The sequence below is a fragment of the Tupaia chinensis genome, unplaced genomic scaffold (assembly GCF_000334495.1).
Source record: "Tupaia chinensis unplaced genomic scaffold, TupChi_1.0 Scaffold000232_1, whole genome shotgun sequence".
Lineage (NCBI taxonomy): Eukaryota > Metazoa > Chordata > Mammalia > Scandentia > Tupaiidae > Tupaia > Tupaia belangeri.
The window spans coordinates 2,521,379-2,535,836 of NW_006159708.1; positions in this window are offsets into that span (position 1 = coordinate 2,521,379).

Genomic DNA, 14,458 nt, shown 5'->3' on the forward strand with positions numbered 1-14,458 from the left:
CCCCCACAAGAGGGACTGGAGCAGACCAAGGGAGCAGGAGGCATGATGGGTCCCAAGGACAGATTTCGAAGTGTTTTCCCTCCCAGGCCTTTGACAGGGGCAGCTCCCTGTGTGTCTCAGTCAGCGTGAGCTGCCATTACAAAGTGTCATAGACTTGGTGGGGTAAACAACAGGCGTTTATTTTCTCATCATTCTCGATATTAGAAAGTTCATGATCTGTGGACTTTGTGTTACCAGGGTCTGTGTCTGCTGAGGGTTCGCTCCTTGCTTTGCAGATGGCTGCCTTCTTCTTTTTTTTTTTTTTTTGAGAGATTTTCTCTACAGGGTATGTGCGCTCGCCAGACAGACAGAGACATAGAGACAGAAAGCGAGAAATCACCCCCCAGGGGGGATGGTCACACTGCAATCTCTTCTCCTCCATTCTCCTCTTGGGATCTTGGGCATGCACGCACACATGCCCGGTGTGAGTTTTAAGCCACCAGGTCCGGGTCACGAACTGCAGTCGACTACGTGGGAGTCCAGCGACATAGCCATTACACTAACTGCTGGTTCTCTGGATGGCTGCCTTCTCATTGTGACTTCACGTGGCCTTTCCAACATGTGTGTGCATAGACGGGGGGACAGACTCTTCCTCTTCTTTTTTTTTTCTTCGCCAGACAGACAGAGAGAGACATAGAGACAGAAAGCGAGAAATCACCCCCCAGGGGGGATGGTCACGCCGCAATCCCTTCTCCTCCATTCTCCTCTCGGGATCTTGGGCACGTACGCACACGCGCCCGGCGTGAGTTTTAAGCCACCGGGTCCGGGACGTGAACCGCGGTCGACTACGTGGGAGTCCAGCGACATAGCCATTACGCTAACTGCTGGTTCCCGACTCTTCCTCTTCTTACTTCCTCTTCTTATAAGGCCCTGAATCTCATCATGAGGGCCCACCCTCACAACTGCAGAACCTTAATTACCTCCTAAAGTCTCCATCTCCAAATACCATTACATTGGGTGTTAGGGTATTATGAAGAAGACTTTGGTGGTGGTGGTGGTGAGTGGAGAAAAACATGTAGCCCATAATACCTGGTCTCTTATTTATCCCCAGGCCTGGCTTTCTGTCCAGGCTGATTAGCCCGTGTGGTTCATATCCCCTTCACCGTGCAGCTCAGCTCGTGGGGGAATAGTCAATCCCATAACAATGTGGACTCTCACTGCAGCACCATTTCCTTTCCTCTTAAATTCACTCTGACTCATCCTGCTTCTCATTCCATCAACAAATAGCCTCTGGACTCCTTCCCCCATTCCCCAACAAAGCAGGCTGTGCCTGTGAGGGAGAGCAAGACAGGGTGGCTCCTAGTTGGAGGAATCTTAGGAGCTGGGTCAAGCTATGAAAGATGTTATTGATAGTCTGTGAGCAAACTGCTGAAAACAACACTGAGATCATCTGCCATCTAGAAAGACATGGAATGAAACTTAACAGTGGGTGAAGTCTATGGTCACAAGAATGGGTGGAGAGTGAGGGTTGCAAAAGAAGGAGGGTCCAAAAGGTCTTCTGTAAATAGGGGTATGTGGAATTTGACCAGTGGGGCAGGTCTGGCCACTGAAAGGTGTCTTATCTGGACAGATAAACTCCATTCTTGGAAAGCAACCCCTTCTCGTCCAGATCAGAGTTGCTGTCAGTTGCCATCAAATTTTGAAGCCTACAGTCAAGATTAAAGGCTAGGACCAGCAGAATCCAGGGATGGCATCAGCAACCAGGCAAAAGCTCAGGCACAAACAAATGGAAGTTCAGGACTAAGCCAAGAGCCAAGAGTCAGCCTGGTGAGGAGCCAGAGGGCAGGCTGAGAGCAGGATGAGTGGACACAGCCCCCACTGAGCAGGGTGATCAGTGGGTCAGAGGATGCTCTGCAGACAGACAGCAACCAGGAAGACACAGATATCTCAGAGCAAGTCCAGGAAGATAGACCAGGATCACAACCTTTCTGCAGGAAAGGGAATGGGAAGCTGGCGGAGAAGATCAAGCAAGCCTCTCAGACGGTCTCATTCCCAGCAATGAAGTGTCATGCGCATTTCCGGTTGGAGAAGGAGGCAATCTCACATCAGTCCAAGGCTTCTGGGTGTCCTAGGGAGAGACTGAGAAGGTAATCTGCCTCTGTGCCAGTGAGATGAAGGGGTCTTCTGGGCAGATGCAGCCCTGGCTTGGCAAGCAGTAGATGCCTCGATTAGAAGCAAAAGTCTCCCTCCTCCAGACAGATGTAGGATGCAACCCCCATCCCAGGCTTAACAAGCAGAGCGCAGTCTGGGTTCAGCCCTGGTCCCTCAGCTTGCACCTCTGTGCGATGTACAAAGCACACGACCACACGCAGTGACCTGGTGTGAAGGCAGGAAGGAGGCCGATTTGGGTCCTGAAATACTTGGCACACTGGCCAGATCTTTGCATTTTGACCATGAGTCAGGAAAATTGGGGGTTTCTCTGAGTTCTCTGCACCTCCTCAGACACAGAAGCTATAAATTAATCATCACCAAAGGGATATGAAACATTAGCCCTGCACTAATCTGGAACACAGGGGCAAGCGAGAGAGCCCAGCGAACTTGGAACATGGTGTGGTGGTGCCACCTCGGTCCGTCCCGTAAGCAGCTGGCTTATGCAGGGGTGAGCTGGGAAAAGCTACTGACAGGCACTGCTGCCAAAAATTCCATTCCAGCTGGATGGCAAGCCATGCTCCACACCCTGGCAACCAGAGAACAAAAACTTCGACTATGATCTTCTTAAGATCTGGGAAATACCACCCTACTATGGAGTTACTTCTGAACGTCTCAGGACATGGTTATTAAAAGGTACCAGTGTCCAAAGCTGTGCCACCTCAGGTCCCTTTTCCAGAGGAGGTCATCACGTCGGAACCATGGCTTTGTTTTGCCTTTTGGAGTAGCCCTTAAACTGCCTCTCTTCCTGAGTTCTTATCCACCCATTTCCTTATCTGTCTATAGCAGCCTTCCCAGTGAGCATGTTAGTTCTGGCAAGAGGCTGTAAATCCAATTTCTGTTTTAGTTAGGTTTGTTTTGTAGGTCTGACAAGTTAGGTCTTCCTTACGCTAATCTGTTGTTCAATATTTCTTGGATTCTTGACACGTGCCAGGTACTATGCCAGGGAATGGAGAGATGACTATCCCTCCCTCGAGGAGTTTGCAGTATGGTCAGGGAGACAGACATGAACCAGCAGGAGTGGACAGCGGTTGCATGCCCTGTGTCCTCCTTCCTCTTCTCAATAGCATTCTAACACTTCTGGAATCCTTTTTTCTCTTTGCAGGAGTTGCACACACACGTCCCCACCACCTGCCCCACCACATATGTACACAGTTGCTTTGGGAGTAGGGTCTGGAGAGCACCTCGTTGATGAAGCTAGGAGCAAGATGAGTCAGAGCTGAGTTTACGGGGAAGGGAGCTGGGCTGCACTGATAATCCACATTGCTGCAGCGTGGACTGGCTGTGCTGCTCCGGCACTGAGCTGCCAGGTGTGTGGCACACAGCAATACAGGCCAGTAGGACTGTACAGAAAGCCAGTGTGAAGTTGTGGATACTTCATTTTCACTATTGTTTTGTTTTGTTTTGTTTTTGTTATAGGGTGTGTGTATTCAACAGAGAGAGGGAAAGTGAAAAATCACTCCCTAAGGGGGGTAGCCATGCCACAATCCCTTCTCCTCCATTCTCCTCTCAGGATTTTAGGTGCACATGCACGTGCGCCTAGCAAGATTTTCAAGCTGCTGGGTCCAGGACTTGAACTGCAGTCAGCCATATGGGAGTCAAGCATCTTAACCATTATGTCACCCGCTGGCCCCCTTCACTATTTTTTTTAATTACCAAAAGTGCATGCACTCACCAGAGAAAGAGAGAGAGAGAGAGAAAAGAGAGAGAGAGAGAGAGAGAGAGAGAGAGAGAGAGAGAGAGAGAGAGAGAGAGAGAGAGAGAGAGAGAGAGAGAGAGAGAGGAAGGAGAGGAAGAAAGCACTCTTGTGGGTCATGGTCATGCTGCAATCCCTTCTCCCTTTCTCCATCCTATCCGGATTTCAAGTGCACAAGCAAATGTGCCAGGTGTGCTTTCCAAGCCACCAGGGCCAGGATTTGAACCATGCAATCGACCATGTAGGATACAGCTCCCTTAACCACTAGGCTATGGGGCCAGCCTCATTTTCACCATTACAAAACATAATGTATGAACATACTATAATTTATTCAGACCCATGAACTCAATTGTTCACTTAGTCAATCGATACCTGACTTTTGGCTAGCTTCTTTTTCTTTTGAGAGGGTTTTTTTTTTTTTCACTATAGGGCGCGTGCGCTCGCCAGACAGACAGAGAGAGACATAGAGACAGAAAGCGAGAAATCACCCCCCAGGGGGGATGGTCACACCACAATCCCTTCTCCTCCATTCTCCTCCCGGGATCTTGGGCACGCACACACACGCGCCCGGCGTGAGTTTTAAGCCACCGGGTCCGGGACACGAACTGCGGTCGACTACGTGGGAGTCCAGAGACATAGCCATTACGCTAACTGCTGGTTCCCACTTTTGGCTAGCTTCTTAAAATTGTTTCTCTGAGGGAGGGTTGTCTGACTTTCATTATTATAAACAATGTTACTGTAAACATTCCTAAACAGGCCTCCTGGTACACATGCGAATGTTTGCATTTACGATAGCAGGTTGTCAGCCTTGAGGGTACAATGGACATTTCCATCAGTGGTGTGGAAAAGCTCCATTTACTCCATCTCCTCACTCCTGCTTCGTTTTAGGACACCTCTGAATTAAAAACAGAAAATCTATTGATTTACATTGCAAATTGCAATTGGAATGTTTCCAATTCCTGATGTGATTACACTTCTTATCATGAATATCGGTCATTTGTGTTTCTGCTTCTGTGAAAGCTTATTCAAATCATTTTGCCCATCTTTCATATTGACATATTTGTGTTTTTCTCATTGACTTTAAGGGGTTCATTATACACATACACGCACACACATACAGACACATTCTGGATAATAATAATTTGCTAGTTAAGTTTGTTTCAAATCTCTCCATTTTTTTTTTCATTGTTTTATTGTCAGAGAGTACATGTGCTTGCCAGAAAGATATAGAGACACTAAAGTGAGAAAGAAAACACCCTCCAGGATTTAGGACACACATGGACATGCACCTGCCATATTTTTGAAGCACCAGCACCAGGATTCAAACCATGGTTAGCAATGTGGGATCTAGTTCTGTACAGGGCTGGTCCTTCTTCCATTTAAAAAAAATATTTATTTACTTATTGATTTCATGAGAGAGAGACCTAGAGAGAGAAACAGGCACCCCAACAGGGTCTTCACATTTGATACACCCTAGCCTCAGCAAGCCCAGAGCACAGGCTTGCATGCATGCTTGGGGTGCATATCCAGTACCTTTCCACCCGGGTGCACCATCACAGAGCTTTGTGCCCCCACTTTACCATGGCTGGTTCCTCTTCTACTTTGTAATGTATGTTTTCACTTTCTTTATGGTGTGTCTTAATCAGCAAATATTTTCCATTTTTATGTACAGAGATTTAGGAGTATTTTCTTTATGGTTAACTCTCTCTCTCTCTTTTTTTAATCTTTTTTAGTTAGTTCCTCTATATCCCATAGTCATAAAGATATGATCTTCTATTTTCTGTTAAAAAGGTTAAATTTTTGCTGCACACATTTAAGCTTAATTCACTTGGAGTCAATTATGTGTATGGACTGAGATTGGAAACCAGTTTCACTTTTTTTTTTTCATGAGGATAACCACTTATCTCAGCATGATTTACAGAATAGTCTTCCTTTCTCCAGTGTTTGCTTTGCTACCTCTGTCATATACTACATTTCTATAGTCTTAGGCCTGTTTTCAGTTTTTTATTTTGTCCTGCTGTCAATTTATTTAATCCTGAACCAATATCACCTTGTCTTAATTACCATAATTTTGTGAAAACATCTTACTATTGGGAAGAACTCTCCTACTTTACTCTTTTCTAGGAATGCATGGCTGTCCCTTGGCTGCACTCATTACTGTACGTTAAGATTCAGTTTGTTGGAGCCAGCAGGTGGCGTGATGGTTAAGGCGCCGTACACACTCCGACATGGCCAGCGATTCAAGTCCTGGACCTGGTGGCTTGCTTGCTCACTTTCCCCCTCTCTCTCTGTGTCTCCCCCTGATCAAATTAAAATAAATGAATGAATAAATTAAAAAATTAAATAAATAATTATTTTTTTAAAAGATTCAGTTTGTGACCAGCAGTTAGAGTAATGGCTTTGTAGCTGGACTCCCATGTAGTCGACCATGGTTCAAGTCCCAGACTCGGTGACTTAAACTCACGCCAGGTGTGTGCGTGGGCATGCATGCCAATATCCTGAGAGGAGAATGGAGGAGAAGGGATTGAGGCGTGGCCATCCTCCCTGGGGGGGGACTTCTCACTTTCTGTCTCTCTGTCTTTCTCTGTCTTCCTGGCAAGCGCATGCTCTTTATAGCAAAAACCTCTCAAAAAAAAAAAAAAAAGATTCAGTTTGTTGTTAGGTAAGAGGAATAAGTCCCAGTGCTCTATAGCACAGCAGGGCAACTATAGTTAATAACAATTTATTATATATTTAAGAATAGCTAAAAGGGGAGATCGTGAACATCCTTAGCATAAAGTAATGATGAACTCTTGAAATGATGGATGTGCTAATCACCTGATTTGACCATTATACATTATATTTATATACTTAAAAACATACACTGTATCTCATAAATATGTACAATTATTATGTATCAATTAAAAACTAAAAATATTTTAAAATGTTGAGTTTCTCAAATTCATTGAAAATGTTGGGATTTTCATTGGAATTGCAGTGAATCTATAGATCCATTTGAGAATTTACATCTTCCTAATCTTGAGTTTTCCTACCCATTAAAACAGTGCATCTCCATTTAATTAGGCCTTTTTAATGTTTCATTCATTCAAAATTCAATTGTTATGTGCCAGACACTACTCCAAAGGGCAAAACACCTTGCCCTTGTGGAGAATACTTTCCAGTAGGGAGAAGATAGTAAACAAAACAACTAAGTAAAGCAATAAATGGTTAAGTAAAAAATAAAGAAGTGAGAGGTCTTATGGCAGTGAGGGAACCAGCCACATGCCTCTCTGGGCAGAACAACTGAGCATAGGGCCAGCAGGTGTAGGCAGGTTTACCTAAGGCTGTTCAAAAGCTGTGAGGAGTCAGGATGTGGCATGGAGGGGAGATGACAAAGGCAAGTATTGCAGGAGATGAGTTCATCGTGGAGGAGACATGGACCCATCACACAGGTCAGAATGAGGCTTCTGCTGAGCTCAGTGGAGTATATTAGGAATGTGCTGTCTCTGTGCCGAGACTTGGTGAAGGGGAGTAGGGAGGCCTTAGATGAGGTTCCTACAATAATCCAGATTGATGAGGGCTCAGACCAGAGTAGTAGCAATGGAGGGGTGGTGAGAAGTGGCCAGTGGAAAGGGGTACCAACAGGATTGGCTAATGGACCAGGTGGGAGGTGTGAAAGAAGGTAAAGACTAATTAGTCCAGGAGAAATGCCTGAGTAACAGGAAGGAAGGGTGTCATTACCATCTCCTGAGATTGAAAAGGTGGGAGAAGTTGTCGGAGAGAGAATGCCAGGAGCTCAACGCTGGATGTGATGTGCGAGATGCCTATCAGAGATCTCAGAGGAGGTGTTCCATTGCCTGCTAGGTAGAGAAGCCTGGAGTTCAGAAGTTAGAGACTGAATGAAGTTAGACTTTTAGAAATAATTTATTAAAAATGCCACCTTCTCCCAGATGACCTTGCTTTCTTCTGCCCTGAGAAAATTGGAGCAAAAAGAGAACTCCACATCTACACGCCAGCTAGCATCTGCACCCACGTTCCACCATCCCTCCTATTCCTTGAGATGAACTCAAGTTGTTAACCAGACCCAAGGCCTCTCCGTGTGCACCAGGCCCCATTCCTTCTTCCTTGTTCCAGGATATTTTCCAGCTATTTGCCTTTATGCTGCATCATCCATTTTTTCCCCTCTTTTTTATACTGGACCTTTCCTGTTGGCATACAAGCAGATAATTCCTCTTATCTTAAAAACAGCAGCAAGATCCAGCCCCATAACTCAGTAGTTCCCTCTGTGGAGGGAACTGGATCCCACATGGCCAACTGTGGTTCAGGTCTGGACTAGGAGACTTGAAAACCACATAGGATCTCCATGGGATGGAGGAATGGAGGAAAGGGGGTTGTGGCATGACCAGGCTTCACTGGGGATGGCTTCACTTTCTCTCTCTCGGATGTACTTGTGACCTCTAGCATTAAAACAACAATAAAGCCTGTCTTAATTCACTTTTCCTTCCATTTTACTAAAACACTTTAAGTGTAATTGTGTAATTTATGGCAAAATTTCTTAAAAGAGTTGTCTGGTCTCAATTCCTTAGACTCACTTCAGTGAGGTCCCCCTCCCACTACCATTGTGTTCGTCAAGGTCAACCATGACCTGTGTCTTTCTTGTCTAGATGTCAGTTCTCAGGCCTCCTTTTACTGGACCTATCCTTTGGCTTCTCAGACACCACTTTCTTCTGAACTTCCTTCCTGGCCGATTCTCGGTCTCCTTTGCTGATTCCTTCTTATTTACCCAGCTTCCAGGAACTGAAATGTCTCAGAGTTCAGTCCTGGGCTTTTAAATTTTTTTTATTTATTTATGTTTTTAGTTTTGCTATAGGTCGTGCAAACTTCCAAAAGACAGAGAGAGAGAGAGAAAGTGAAAAATCACCCAGTTAGAATGGCCACTCCACAGTCTCTTCTCCAGTCTCCTTTTGGGATTTTAGGCATGGATGCACATACATCCGACATGAGTTTCAAGCTGCCAGGTCTGGGACTTGAATTGCAGTCAGCCATGTGGGATCCAGCCACTTTAATCTCCATAACAGCTGCTGGCCCCAATAGTCAGCTTTTCATATACACACGTACACATCCACCCACCCACACCACATTTTGTTTAGTCATTACCAGCTGGTGGACTGGTTGGTTGTTCAGGTTGTTTACCCTTTCTGATCATTGTGAATAATATTATGGACATGGCTACACAAATATCTGTTCGAGTCCCTTCTTTCAATTCTTTTGTTTATATACCTAGAAGTGGAATTGCTGGGGCATATGCTGATTTTATGTTCATATATCCATTTTGAAGAATGGGAGCAAGAATGGACCAAAGAAATGTCAGTATAATTGCTTGGCATTAGTAGGACTTGGCTGAGATTAGCAATCCTGAATTTAAAGTAAAACTTGACAGTGTGTTTATGCTATTTTATTTTAGCCACATTCAGTGACACAGCTGTAGGTATGGGGCAAAAAAGGTGTTGTATATAACCATGATTTTGGTTTAGCCAGGCCAACATGGCAAAGGAAGAAAAATTCAAGAGTTGAGGATATGAATACAATTCTGAGTGATTATAATTATTGAACATGGAATATAAATGGGATAAATACTTAAAATATATTTTATAAATGCTTCCATATTGGTCTGACAAATCCTTTCATAGATTAATTTGTAGGTTCTTTATAAGTGAAAATCTTTTAATAAATGTTTTCCAATGATTTGTTGCTAGATTATACAAATCAAATTGGGATATATCTGGAAGAGAAACAGAGGTAGGTATTTTTGACAGGGTCCCCAAGTAAAAGAATTTCATAAGAGTTGGCTTAGAGTGTTTATCATGATTAGATGCTGAAGTTTTTCAAATGCTTTTTCTACATCTTTTAAGATGATCATATGGTTTATGGGACCAGCAGTTGGCGGAACGGCTGTGTTACTGGACTCCCACATAGTCGACCGCAGTTCAAGTTCTGTACCCGGTGGCTTAAACTCACGCTGGGCGCGTGTGCGTACGTGCCCAGAATTCTGAGAGGAGAATGGAGGAGAAGGGATTGCGGCATGTGCCCTATAGCAAAAACCTCTCCAAAAAAAAAAAGAAAAGAAAAAAAAAAAAAAAGACGATATGTTTTTTTCTAGTGGAGAATTGACCCTAATGAAAAACCCGCTCAAAAAAAAAAAAAAAAAAAAAAAAAAAAAAAAAAGATGATATGTTTTTTTCTAATATTTGATTGATGAGTAGGTTATATTTGCAGATATTTAAAAAATATTAAATGATTTATCCATTAGATAATTAGATAATCTCAACTTAGTCACAGTGCGATTTTTTTTTCTTTCTTTTTTTTTTTTTTTTTTTTTTTTTAATATGACTAGATTCTTTTAAGATTCACAATCTAAGGCCAGTTAATGTAGTGGCTGAGGCAGCTGGATCCTTCATAGCTAACTTCACAGTTCAAGTCCCAGACTGACAGCTTGGAAAACATGCTGGGCGCGCATGTGTGTGAACCCAACATCACAAGAGGGAAACAGAGGAGAGGGGATTGCAGCATGACCATCCCCCCCGAGGAGTGCTTTCTCTCCCTCTTCCTCTCTCTTTCTTATCCCCCAGCAAGTCCATGATCCTATAGAAAAAAAAAAAAAGATTCATAATCTAAGGAAATAGGGTTTATTATCTCCATTTCACAGAAAGGGAACTGAGACTTAGAGAAATATGGACTATACATAGGTTTACTACCAACAGGTAGCAGAGCAGTAATTCAAACACTGGTCTGTGATTTCAAACTTCTGCTCTTTCTACCAGCTGTCTACCTTGAGGGCAGAGATCAGGTCTTTGTCATATGTCTCAAATGTTCCGTGAAGTACAATACTCACAGCACCCATTCAAGAATTTGCGTCTGAGCAAATGCTTTGGGACCTCCTGGCTTCTTCATACATTCCTTAGTTGAAAAAAACAAAAACAAAAACCTAACCGCTTTCCTCATTAAATCAGCTCATCTTAGGTATGGGTCATAAAATAACATTAAATGTAAACAGAAGAAAAGGTCTATAAAAGTGGACCTAGCAAATAATCCTTGTGGTTCTTTGCTATTAAAGTTTTTAAATCCACCAAATCATTTGGGATGGATTTTTAGAAGCCAATTGCAGATAGAAAAAAATGAGATGAAGAGAAAATCTCTTACTGTTTTCACTAATGTGTTCATTGTCAGGACTGAAAAGATATCAAAATCACCAAAACTCAAGTCTTCCTTGGAGCCTCTGTATTTCTTCAGTAAGAAAAGTAGTATTTCTTGAGCAGAAATATTATAGAGAGATTGGGAGTAAGCCTCTACCATTAGAGAAAGAAGGAGCACAGATCAAGGCATATCTGAATTGGTGAGTGTCAGAAAAACCAGGCTCGGGGGGAAAAATCCTCCCCTATCCCACAAGACCCTGGGATAGGCCTCTGGAGCATAAATAAGGGCAGGAGACTCTCTACATAAAACTTTTGCCAAAATAGGATGAAGGAGTCAACAGTTATAGCCAAAATAGTATTTTACTGCTGTATAAAAACAGGCAGAAAAACTTACCTTGTCACCTCTTCTGGGAAAGGCAAAAATAAAGTTGTATTTCATCCCTAATTTTCCACCTTGTGGGCAAAAATAAAAGGAAAATTACTTCTGGGCAATACTGCACATATCATAGAATAATGAGCCATCTTAGGCAGTCGAACAAGAAGCAGAACAACAAATGTTCCCTCCAGAAAAGCATAACACAGAAGTGTTGTTTACAGAAGTAAACCTTGAAAAGAAAGCATAAGGGGGATGCAGTAAGCGACAACATCACGGGCCCTCTAAGAATGCCACGCTTGCTGTTATTGAAGAGTCAGAGCGATGCTTGAGCACTGAACTGAAGTTTAGCACTCGGGAAGCTGATCTGAAGTGCACATGCTCCTTCACTGCCTCTTGGCTCTCTCTATTTGCTGTACCAAGTCATTTCATGTCAGCTTTCTCCTCTTTCTCTGTCTTTTAATTGCTGACTCACTGAGCAATCCAACAAATTATTCTGTGAAGCCAGCTATTAAAATGGTCCCAAACAACACCAAATAAATCAGTGTTCAAAACCATGTCTCTGTATTGGCAAAATTCGAACATGATTCCCAAGAACCCTGCCCCTCACGTATGCATCTGTTTAATCCACTCCCCTGGACTATAAGAAGAACCTGCAAATATATTGGGTCATCAGAAAAGTCAAGAGGCATTTTTTGCATAGAAAAACAAAACATATATCATGACTTTTCTGACAATACAATAACAAGATGTCATTTTCACAATTATGTTAAATGGCAGAAAAGATTTTTAGTTCAAATTAAGATGGCTAATTAGTTGACTGAGTTTATCAAGACAAACTACCCTGGGTGGACCTGGCACAGTCAGGAAGTCCTTACAAGAAGTTAGAGATTCAAAGCAAGGGAGGTTTCTCCTGCTGCTGTTAAGGAGGCAAACAACAATGTTGTGAACAGATTAAAGAGGAGGACCAGCGCCAAGAACCTGAGGAACTGGGAGTAGTCCCCAACCAATAGCAAGTGAGAAGCTGGGGGCTCATTCCAACAACCACGAAGATAGAACTTAAGCCGCAGATGGGGTTACAACCCTGGACGACACCTTGATTTCAGCCTGATGAGGCTGAGCAGAACACCTAGGCACTCACACTCAGACTACCCATCCACAGAAACCGGTAGACAATAAATGCTTATTGTGTTAAGCTACTAAGTTTGTGTACTTTTTTTCTTTTTGAAAGATTTTTGTTATAGGGCATATGTGCTTGCTAGGGGTTGGCCACACTGCAATCACTTCTCTTCCATTGTCCTCTCTGGATTTTGGGTATGTATGCACACGTTCCTGGCATGAGTTTTAATTTGCCAGGTCTGGGACTCAAACTGCAGTCGACTATGTAGGAGTCCAGTGATGTAACCATTATGCCATCTTCTGGTCCCTGGTTTGTGGACTCTTTAAGGTGATTTTATTTCAGAGGTGATTATTTAAAGAATGGTTTATTTAATTTTATATATTACTGCTATTTAAATTTGCTATAGGGCATGTGTACTCATGGAGCTGGAGGGAGAGAAGGTGACAAAACAAGCCACCAGATCCAGGACTCAAACCATGGTCAGCTATGTGGGAGTTCAGCACCTTAACCACCATTCCACGTGCCAGCCCCTATGATTTTTTTTTAATTCTTCTGTTTTTTTTTAATTATTTTTTTAATTTCTTCCATGAGAGAGAGGCAGAAAGACAGAGAGAGAGAGAGAGAAAGAGATGAAGAAAGGGGTGGGTCATCCCTGCCAGGGTCTTTATGCTGTGACCCACCCCTTTATCAGATGGTCCAGATAATAGGCATGCATGCATATAGAAAGGTCGTGAGACATGAACTGAGGACCTCTCCCATGTGAATCCAATTGCATTACCACTGTATTAACACCTAGTCTTGTTTGTGTTTTAAATGAAGCAACAGACAACTAATAAATCTGCCCTTTAGCCTTAAAGTTTGATGAAAACATTCCTAATCCAGGATTCTGAGGTACAGTGAGGATTTACTGGGTAATGCAGGAGAAAATGCTAATAAGCTTCTTTTAAATTGGAGAAAGGTGTCTGTTGTTTGAGAGCATGGGTTAGCTATTCATGCCACTTATCGAGTATTTCCAGCTCTTCCCAACTCTGGACACATGACAGCCCAGACTATCTGTCTCACTTGGTGTGATCCTTGTTTCATGGACCATGTGCATCTTGTTGGCCGATGAGATGGAAGCAGAGATAGTGTGTCTCATTCTAGGCTGGGGCACTTGACCAGTCCAAGACTCTCCAGGGTGCTCTTTGCCTCTGTGACAGTGGGAAGCAATCATACTGATAGCCCGGGTGCTTGAGAGAAGACATGTGGGGCAGATCCCAATCTCTGAACCTGGGGGATCTGTTGTGTGAGTAAAAAATAAACCTGTGTTATTTTAAAACATAATTTTTATGGTGGTTACTACACCCTAACTTAGCCTGTGCTGACTTAAATGGGGAATTATTGAAGCACCCAGTCCAAAAAGACAGTCGGAGACCCAGAAATAAGAAGATAAAAAGATAGGAGGCCATACAATGTTATGTTTTCATATGTATAAGTTATTTCTATTTTTCCTGTTTTTATAATGGAGAGAAAGAGCATCAGGTTAATAGGAAGATGTGTGCTGAATCCTCAGGTTGATTGGTTTGAAGGTCCTCTTAAAAATAGTTTAGATGGGTTCTGGGGCAAACGCTAAACTTAGAGCTTAAGAATAGAGGTTCTGGTGAAATGTTCTCTGGGAAATTAACAGGAATTCCATGCTAACAAGTTTGGATTTTGAAGATAAAAATACCACTGGATCTGTGAATTAGTGAGATTCTTAAAGAAATCTATAAATGAAGTTAACCCTATGCATATCTTTTCAAAGTGTTAGTCTGCATGAATAAAGTATAGCCAAGGAAATGGAAGAGTGAGAGATCTCTTGACTTTAGCACCTAATAACTCTTTTTTTTTTTTTTTTTTTTGAGTGGTTTTTTCTTTTCACAGCGGGAGAC